The sequence below is a fragment of the Cryptotermes secundus genome, unplaced genomic scaffold, assembly GCF_002891405.2.
Source record: "Cryptotermes secundus unplaced genomic scaffold, Csec_1.0 scaffold618, whole genome shotgun sequence".
Lineage (NCBI taxonomy): Eukaryota > Metazoa > Arthropoda > Insecta > Blattodea > Kalotermitidae > Cryptotermes > Cryptotermes secundus.
In genome coordinates this window covers 710,847-719,427 of record NW_019734973.1, presented here as the reverse complement: position 1 = coordinate 719,427, position 8,581 = coordinate 710,847, and the positions used below count along the sequence as shown (strand labels likewise).

The 8,581-nt window shown below is 42.4% G+C and overlaps 1 long non-coding RNA gene across 1 annotated transcript in view; it reads left to right on the top strand.

Moving 5' to 3' along the window:
• Positions 1 to 455: 455 nt before the first annotated feature.
• The window catches only part of LOC117282678, a 167,150-nt gene continuing 159,024 nt past the window's right edge, over positions 456 to 8,581 (top strand). Inside the window, exon 1 of the long non-coding RNA XR_004513514.1 lies at positions 456 to 580. This is a non-coding gene — a long non-coding RNA (uncharacterized LOC117282678). The remainder of the gene's footprint in view (positions 581 to 8,581) is intronic.

Here is an 8,581-nt window from a genome sequence, read left to right as displayed (position 1 = left end):
AACATGTACGTACATGGCCGGTCACGGTAGCCGAGCGGTCTAAGGCACGTACTGTCTTCGCTCGCTTGGAAACCGGGATCGTGGTCTCGAATCCCACTCAGAGCATGGATGTTAATTTGTGTGTGTGCGTTTTTCTGTGTTTGTGAACAGGTAGAGGCCTTGCGACGAGCTGATCACCCGCCCAAGGAGTCCTACCGAATGTGTAAGATCTAGAAAATCCGAAGTGAACGGAGAAGTTCATGGAGGTAGACCTAGGCCCACTGGGAGTATAGAAGCACCTACTAAATATAGAAATAATATAGCTATAGTAACTATACTGTCTAAGCTATCTTACATGCCGATGCTGGCAGTAACACAAAATAAATTTTATTTTGTTTGGTGTCTTCTGTTTGGTCAGCTGTACGAAAGAGGAACCGACAGAGAGCATACGGAATACTTGTGGCGCTTCAATCGCTGCTGTCATGCGCAGTGTTTCTTTGGACCTTAACGAGCACGTTGAAAGAAAAATACTGGGTGAACCAAGGTGAACAAAAGAGCGTGTTTGAGTGACACAGTTTTGTTTTGAAGTCGGAGTTTTAAGGTAAGCCAAAGATAGGGCGCTTTTAAACATTCTAAGATATTAACATTGCAGATTAGACAGACATGCTGTACTATTTTGGAGTTTATTGATAGTTTTGGTGAAGTTAAACCATACTTATGTGCTCGGAGCTCCAAACCCATTATTAGGAGGCTGTCAGTGATTGCAGTCGTAGTTATATACAGTGAACTACGTACTGTGATTAGACCTGCTTTGGGAAATTTTACAAGTATAATTTTTAATGAAGTTCCAATTTTAGTCCTACTTCGGTTCTGTGCGATGGAGCAATTGTTGAAAGCAGAAGATATGAATAAAGCTACAGAGACTTTCCGAGAAGGCAGAAGCATTTGACATGCAGCAGAATTTTTAAAAAACTCCCATGAATTCAAAACATGGCCGAAGTATATTCATCTCTGGTGGAAAATAAATGACTTAGCAGCAAGAATTGTTTAGTAATATTCATTCACTGGCTTGCGGGGGAAGGGGCCAATGTACATAATTCGAAGCCACACTTCTGTTTGCAATGAAATAACAATAAATTTCATGTTTAGGAAAGGGCGAGCCTTAACAAAAATTGTATGAAGATAAAGTTTCAACATATTGTCACGTGATAGACTGACTATAAACCGGGTTTGGGTTGATGACTCCATTTATTGCACATTTTGGTGCAGCGCATGACTACAATTTGCAGTTCACTTTTGCACACACACACACACACACACACACTGTACATAGTCACGTCTTCATTATCGTTACCTGGTAACGGCTTTCAAAGGCGGACGTTCTCTAGCAACAGCTCTCTCTACTGGTTCATGATTCAGTCTTGATAAAATATTCCATAATATTTTAATACTGTTTATTATTTTCTTTATTGCTAGTGGGGTGGGACTAAGTCCCTTGTACTGCGGCCACTTCTGGCCTATTGTACCAGCCCCAAATGATAGGTGAGGGTGATTGTGGAGCAATTGGTGGAATGAAGATTGGCAGGGGAAACCGAAGTACTCGAAGAGAACCTGTCCCAGCGCACTTTGTCCACCACAAATCCCACTTGACCAGACCCGGGATCGAACCCGGGCCGCCGCGGTGAGAAGCCAGCGCCTAACCGCTTGAGCTATGGCACGGCCCATTTTAATACCAACTACACAGTCTTTACATCGTTAGTTGTAATAATATAAAGTTATATTGTGTGTTTTTGTGAGTCAATTGTGAGACATTATTGTCGTTTTGTCACAAAACCAAACTTACTGACTACAATCGCTAGTTTGTCTAAATGCTGTATTATTCAGAAGTATTAATCTCTTTTTAAATTTAATTATGCGCCATGACAATGCCTCATGAAGTCGGAACATGCATCTATATGTGACGTCTTACCCTGCAGACTGCTGCAGCATGTGCTTCTTAATTGTTGATACTTCTTTGCCCAATTTATGATGCTCTTTTCCGTGGGCTACCAATGGTACAACTATCACTGACATGGCTAGCTAATAAAAGGCCTTATTAAACTAAAAGCATATATCTTGGCAGGAAAACTGCTATATACGTAAATAAAGCGACAGGAGAACTCCGAATAGGGGCACAGAATTGCGATTTTTCAAAAAAGGCTGTAACGAATTTCATTAAATTTCAATAACTTAAGGATATCATATTCTTCAACACAATTTCATTGGTGGCATCTTCAGAAAATAAAGTTACGCAGGCTAGGAGCACAAACGCAGAACGTTAACTTTCTTCTAAACTGGCTTTACCGCTGAGATGGATTTCCTTGTTGTTCAGCAACAAGCAATGGTCTACCGACCAACAATGTGTTCGTTTTCAATGTAACGTAGGCGGGTGCAGTCGTATTGGCGGAAGTTTATGCAATGTAGATGCGCTGTTTTCAGTCTTATGGTGGGATGCGACAGAGCCCCTGGGTACTTTATACCAGCCTCGCATGATGTATAAGCATGTGAAGTTGGGAAACTTGGAAACTGGTTGAAAACCTACCCTAATGCCAGTTTGTCCATCATAAACCCTATATGTACTGACCTGGGATGGAACTTCAGGTCGTCGCCTGACTGGCTGAGCTACAGTACAACATACTCTAAGCATTTACCTGCAAGAGAATTACAGAATTCTGTTTTAAGGGATAAGCAAGTTGGCTCAAGTTGAAGCGCTTCTCACTTGTGCGCGAGAAGGCCCTGTTCCAGCATTAGAAGGGACACTGATTATCTTGAGTCGGTAGGACCCGTATGATGGGGAATCAGCCCGTTTCAAGGCCGCTACCTACACATGAGAACACAAACACAGAATATACGCACACAGACATCCATGCCTCCAGTGGAATTCGAACACACGATCCCAGTGTTCAAGCGGACAGAGACGATTCATGCCTTAGACCGTTCGGCCAAAGTGACCGGCTAAAATTTATTTACATAATTACGTAATAAGACTTCTGACAGCATTCAGAAGCTCTACCCCTGTACTTGTGTAACGATTTAACAGCCGTGGCTGCCGTACTGTTTGGTAAGAATACCGGTAATTTCTACAATTTCTTTTGGTGTTCTTTATTATGTTCACGGTAGGACTCGAAACAGAATGTTTTATATATACTCGTACAAAGGCATATTAGGTTTCTATAAATCAAAACACGTTCCTCAGTGAATACTGAATGTAACAGAGAAACGCTGAATTCTCAGAATTCACACTTTCTATGCAGATATAACATAATAGCAGCCTGTATATTGGTGACAAAACAGTTTTATAGATCTCTGGCACTGTCATGTCTGACAAAACTGTTTCTCCTTTCTCTCATAATGCAATCACAGAGAATTGCTGTTACAGACAGATGATTGCCTCCTTTGGCTTGTTTCATGCTGTTGCCAACATGTAATGAAAACAGCGTCCACCTGTCCGCGACCCCGTCTCACAACTCAGAACTGGAAAATGTCGACCTAAAGTCACACTAATTAACCCTTTAGAGCAGAGTGGCAACTACGAGCAAATCACAGTTCCACATTAAAGAGAGGGCACTGCATTCTGCTCATAGCGTATATTTATGTTTTTCGTTGGATTGTCAGCATAAACAGTGATTATTTCCCTAACAGCGCTAACAGGTTGGTCTTTGTAGCGGATCATTGTTCTCTGGGGAGTAAGAACAATTCATAAATAATACATATATTAAATTCAGAGTTCAAAGGATTAATGTAGAGCGTTCGTTCAATGGTTACGCTGTATGAAGATATTCGGTTCGAATATCTCCCTAGACACCGGCCAACATGAGTGTCTTTTCGTGGTTTCCTTTACTCTCTCCAAGAAAATGCGCTCACTTTGTCACCATCACACTCTTTCCAATTCTTTAAAATTAATTATTCATTACTCATTCCACCATTTTACGCCATATTTTCTATATACTGTAAACGTCGTAAATAAAAAAAAAACAAAAAACAAACGATATTATCAAAGTCGTCTTCTGGATTTTGGCGCCGTGTATTCTTAGTTTTGGCCGACGTTTCGGAGGAACGTCGGCCAAAACGAAGAATACACGGCGCCAAAACCCAGAAGACGACTTTCATCATTGTCATCGCCGTGAAAACCTCAAAACTTACATAAACAAACGATATTGTTTATTGATCTCTTTTCATTTCTCGGTCTCAGCTCATTTGATAGTCGCCTTTGAACAGGTCGTAGCTGTTCTCTATTCTCACGATTTATGGGTGCGTGCATTATAACAAAGATTTAGGATAGGATGAATTCCCATTCAGGAATTTTTATACATGGTCCGAGTAGGAAAATCCTTATTCATTTTAGGCTGTATTCGAAAAGAACTCCCCCTCAAGTATAAGTCTAGAGCATAATTATTACGCCTACTCTTTCTGTGGTAATTTATTATTACGTTCTTCAGCGACGAGGTTTCAACTTCACGCAGCAGCGCTAAATGGGTTGAGGAGAAATGTGTGAGTGGTGAGTAGGTAAGAGAGTGGAAGGAAGTAACATTATCTGATGCAATGTACTGTATAGTCTGCTTGCAGAAGCTGACGAAAATGGCGACTAATTATACAGAATATTAAAGAAGAAGAATCAGATTTGAAAATTTAGTGCGAAAATTAATACCATCTACAAGAGAGTAATTTACATAATATAAATGCGAAAATCTGAAGAGTTTTCACCTCAGTGAGTACCACTCATGACTCCTGTTGCTGTCCAGACATGTCAGTCCGATCCTGGAACACTCGGAGAGCTGTCACGTGTTTGTGGTGGGATTCTTTCGTCTCCTTCAAATGATTTAGAGAAGTGACCTTTGTGGAGAACACCTATCTGATCCTTTATTTGCCTCCAATAAAACACATACGTGGAGGAGGTGACCTTGGAGTCCATGCAATGGCGTCGGATCTTCCAGTCATTTTTCTAAGGAAGATTCTCTCCAGAAATTTCGTGAATATTGAACCCTCATGTGGTGGTGTTCCTCTTCATGGAGCGAGATTCCTGGCCTCAGTTCCTCAACTTGTAGGGCTGAGTGCAATTCCAGCATATCGAAGTAGCAAGTACTGGTGGCGATGTCTTCCGAGAGTAAGAAAGGTGCAGTGACCTTTTCGTGTGTTACGTACGGTGCACCAATTTCTTTGACGCGACCTTTCATACAATCAGTAATGCTGTCGGGGTTTTCTGAATTCCATGGCGATTGTGTCTGTTCATATATAAAAAAAAGGTGAAAAGCTGCTTCATGAGAGATAACAAGATAGGAGTTCTTTTTTACTTTAGAGCTGCAGCATCAATTTGGGCCTTGGCCTACTTCCATGAAACTCTCCGTTTCATTTCGGTTTACTAGATCTTAGACATTCCGTAGGACTCCTTGGGCGGGTTATCAGCTGGTCGCAAGGCCTCTTCTTGTATACAAACACAGAAAAAAACACATACACACAAACACTAAACATCCATGCCATGAGTGGGATTCGAACCCACTATCCCAGCTTCTGAGAGAGCGAACACAGTGCATGCCTTAGACCGTTTGGCTACTGTGACCGGCAACAAGATAGGATACTTATGATAATCCTCGACCTCGTCCATATTCTGTAACACGAGACAAGCAAATTCTTGACGTTTTACGTAATTAGTATATCGGACTTTCTGTGCACAAAATCTGAATCGTTTAAACACATCAAACACCTTCAATAGAGGGGTGTTGAGTCCTCGATTTCACTCTTCATACTTGCTTTCTCTGGCTCCGAATGAAACGTCTTACGTCCTCCACTTTACGTAATGACGTTGATGGTGGCCCCAGGCTTTCCCTTTCCTTACGCTGCCGGAAGATTTTAACTGTTTTACTCATTATAAATGTTATGAGAAGGAGAGGGAATAAGTTGCTTCTCCAGATCTCGGCATGAACTTCCTGTGAACACTGTAATTGATTCAGTTCCTGCCGTCCTGTGTACCCTATAAGTTGTATGCCATTATCAGGGTAACTGCCGACTAATCCCCACGAACACTCCCATGTCGCTAGGTTTGTTGTGTGAACATATCCATCCGCGTTCACAGAAACATGTAGCTTAAATAAACCTTTCATAACTTCTCTTTCGTATGGCAAAACCCCACTCTTGTAGCTGTATTTATTTTCACAATAAAAAATTCAATATATGATCATTCTTCCTCGGACATCATATGGGGGGGGGGNGGGGGGGGAAACGTACTTTTCTAGCAGATGTCTCTTGTTTGTCCTTAGCGACCAATCCGTTCGCGTTATGGCCCTGGGGTCCACTCAGCCTCTAACAGAAATGAGTACCAGAAATCCTCCTGGAGCTAAAGGGTTGCCGGCGCGTAAGACTGACAACCCACCGCCACCTGTGAGCCGATTGTCTGAAAAGTGGGAGCCTCAGCTTCTCATGGCCCTGTTGATCTCCACGGACTGTTACAGTGATAGCGTTACTTTTTTTTTTTGCAAAATGTTGTATTTCGTTTTTCATAAAGATCGGTATCATGAGATCACACTGTCATGTGCTGTGTACAGATTCCTGAATTTGCCTTATATGTCCTCGTTCATAACTTCCAATTGCCAAACTTCTGAGTGATTGATTATAGAGTTCGTTCGATTTTACCTCTCTGAAATCTAAAATCCATGTATTTTTTATTGCTAGTGGGGTGGGACTAAGTCCCTTGTACTGCGGCCACTTCTGGCCTATTGTACCAGCCCCAGATGATAGGTGAGGGTGATTATGGACCAGTTGGTGGAATGAAGATTAGCAGGGGAAACCGAAGTACTCGGAAAAAACCTGCCCCAACGCCACTTTGTCCACCACAAATCCCACTTGACCAGACCCGGGATCGAACCCGGGCCGCCGTGGTGAGAAGCCAGTGACTAATCGCTTGAGCTATGGCGTGGCCCCTGAAATCCATGTAAATATACTTTATTTTCTCCTTGCCACACGGAAAAGAACGTCACGTTTCCATCGAAAGATCAGCCGATTAAGCCTATTGAGGGAAATAATCTCTGGTTATTGTGGGAATCGTACCAACTACAGTTATAGGATCAGTACAGTGATGTAAGATTTAACAGCGTAAGGAAACATTAACCTGTATCTTGTAAAGAAACACATTCTAAGGCGCCAATAGCAGGATTTTGCCGGCCTCGGTAGCCGAGCGGTCTGAGGCGTGCACTGTCTTCCCTCGCTCGGAAGCCGGGATCGTGGGTTCGAATCCCACTCAGGGCATGGATATTTGGTGCTTATGTGTGTATGTGTACAGGGAGAGGCCTTGCGACGTGCTGATCACCCTCCCAAGGAGTCCTACCGAATGTCTAAGATCTAATAAACCGAAGTGAAACAGAGAGTTTCATGGAGGTAGGCCAAGGCCCAAATTGGGGCTGTAGCGCCAAAGAAAAAAATAATAGCATTTGTATCTAGAAAGGTATTTGTATCGTGTAATCCCCGCTTTTGGTTCTGTAGTCTGTTAATTTGAAAATGTTGGAGATACCGGTCTAAGTCAGGTTTCTTTCACTCTGTGCTTCTACGTTTCACACAAAATTCACGAATAACTGTTATTAATATGATTGACAGATTTGCAGAGCAGAGTTCTATGTTCAGTATAAAAGAAGCTGCCTCATTAAATGCCCACGAGATTTGCTCATAAACATGAGTCCAGTACTACTAGTCCTACCTAAGAAAAGATGACATTTTGAGAACCTAACCCGTGCACATAAATCTCGCAATATTTATGTGTTTTCCAAACATCAATTAAACCTCCATTAGTTTTCCTTTTTTCAGGGAATTCATCCTGTTTTTTTGTATCTATCTTGATATCATTAAGTCCAGAACATTTTGTCTTCTCGTCTGCTGTCCAATAACATAAAAATTAAAATATACAAAACTATAATTTTGTCTGTGGTTCTATATGGATGTGAAGTTGGTCTCTGACATAAGGGAGGAACATAGACTGAGGGTGTTTGAGAACAGGGTGTTGAGGAGAATATTTGGACCGAAGAGAGATGAAGTGACAGGAGGTTGAAGAAAACTGCATAATGAGGAGCTTCATAACTTGTACTCTCCTCCAAGTATAATTAGAATGATCAAATGAAGGAGGATGAGATGGGCAGGGCATGTAGCACGAATGGGGGAGACGAGGAATGCGTATAGGATATTGGTGGGCAAGCCAGAAGGAAAGAGACCACTTGGAAGACCAAGGCGCAGGTGGGTGGACAATATTAAAATGGATCTTAGAGAGATGGAATGGGATGGTATGGATTGGGTAGATCTGGCTCTGGATAGGGACCAGTGGAGGGTTCTTGTGAACACGGTAATGAACCTTTGAGTTCCATAAAATGCTGAGAAATTCTTGAGTAGCTGCTGAATTGGCGGCTCCTCCAGAAGGGCTCGGCTGCATGAGTAAGTAAGTAATATATAGTTCATATATATTGTGACATGCTGAGCTATGGATGACGCCCCTCCCCCACCCCCCGCCAGCCGTGATGCTCCGAGCGAAGCCGAAGCGAGCCGATGTTAGCCGAGTCCTAGCATCCTGGTCGCTAGGCAACGCGAG